Below are 1915 nucleotides of genomic sequence, written 5' to 3' on the forward strand. Positions count from 1 at the left end.
GTGCGCGCCGCGGGGCCGAGCTGGGCGGAGCGGGGAGCGGCGGCTTTTAAAGCGGCCCCGGAGCCCGGCGGGGGCGGGGGGATGCTCCGGGAGGGTGGGGAGGGACTGGGGGGGGGGGGGAGGTTCGGGGGGGGGTTCGGGGGGGGCCCGGCCCAGGCGGCAGAGCGGGGGAGCGGTGGGGGGGGGGGGTGGAGCCCCGCGGCCCCCTGGGGCTGCTGGGTGTGTCGCTGGGGGTCCCCCCCCCCTCGGGGTCCCGGACCCTCGGGGATCCCCCCCCCAGTACCCCCGGGTATCCCCCCCCTGGGGGTCCCGTACCCCCGGATATCCCCCCGTACCCTCGGGTATCCCCCCCGGTCCCATACCCCCGGGTATCCCGCCCAGTACCCCTGGGTATCTCCCCTCCGGTGTCTCCCCCTTCTCCCCCAAACCCCCCCATCATGTACACCCTTCCCGCACCCCCCCCCCCATAAACCCCCAGCTCTGAGCAGCCCCCACATGCCCCCCAGCAGCCCTCCCCGCACCCTGCCCCCAGCACCGCACCCCAAGATCTCCCTTCTCCCCCCCCCAACATCCACCTGTGTGCCCCCAGGCCCCCCCTACATCTCCTGTGGCATCCTGCGGGCCCCCCCCAGCACTGCCCAGCCCCCCTGGCAGCCCCCCCGGCACCCCCAGGCAAAACACTGCCAGCCCCGAGGGGGCTTCAGGAGGGGTTTGGAGGGGGCCAGGGGGGGCTGGACGCTGGGGAGCCCCCTTGGGGGGGTTTGGTCTTCACACAGAGGCCAGGCTGGGGGGGGGGGCACCGTCCTTGGTGCCCTGGGTGGCCGGCGAGCCCCCCCTCTTTTCGGCACCCGGCCTGCCGGGTCGCGGTGAACCTGACCTCGGCGCTCGATAAATCGGCCGTGGGTGAACTTCGGCCAGCTCTGGAGCTGCCCCGGGGGGAGCTGCCCCGCACCACAACGGGGTTCGAGCTCTTGCTGCCCGGCCCTGCCCCAAAAACAGAGCCATTGCTGTCACCGGGTGCCCTGAACCAATTTAAGGGGAACTCACGGGGTTTCTGTTCTGCACCGGGGGCCCAAACCCTCCCGCAGCTCCGGCCCCTTCGCACCCTCGAGGGGAAATGAAAATTGTGTTACCCACAGAGGTAGCGCTGCTGAGAAACACCTTTTGGTTTAAAACAGGACAAACACGACGTGTTAAGAACCGCTCCGACCGAGCGGTAAGGGACGGCTCCCGCTAGTGGGGGAAAATCCCCTCCTCGCGTCCCTGCTTTATGGGTTTTTCCTCGCGTTTCCCTGCTCGTAGGGCGATGGACAGAGCTGGTGGGTGCTGTGTGTGCAGAAAGAGGTGGAGGAGCAGAGCAGGAGGGGAGGGCAGGGGAGGCAAAGGTGGCCTGGGGCTGCTGGCCAGGTCTGGTGCCCGTGGGTGCCCCCCTCTCACCGCTGCGATTTCACAATTCACCGCTTGCGTCCTGCCGATTTTCTCCCCAAAAGTGGAAAGATGGGGGAAAAGGGCTCGGGAGCGCTGTGCGAAGGAAAGGGTGCGTTCCTTCGGGTGGAAGAACAGCGGCTCTGCTCTGCGTGCCAGCGAGGGAGGCGCCGGGTGCTGGCTGACCCCGGGGCTGCCCGGGAGGCAGACTTTGGCCCCGCGCGCTCTGCGACGTGGTGCGCCGGGGCAGAGGCTTCCCCTTAACTCTTTTTGCCGTGCTGACTCCAAGCCTGGCGAGACGCAGGCAAGGCAATCAAGCCCGTCAGAGCAGAGATTACGGCAGGAATCGGGTCCAACCCCGGTTATCTGCTTGCTGTGCCCGCTCCCAGCGCGCTGGGATGCGCAGCGAGGCCGCCGGGACGCGGCGAAACCCCGGCTGCGTGCGGGGGGCTGGGAGGGGTCGCGCGTTAATGCGAGCCCTGCACCTGGA

This window comes from Cygnus olor, chromosome 11, assembly GCF_009769625.2.
Source record: "Cygnus olor isolate bCygOlo1 chromosome 11, bCygOlo1.pri.v2, whole genome shotgun sequence".
Lineage (NCBI taxonomy): Eukaryota > Metazoa > Chordata > Aves > Anseriformes > Anatidae > Cygnus > Cygnus olor.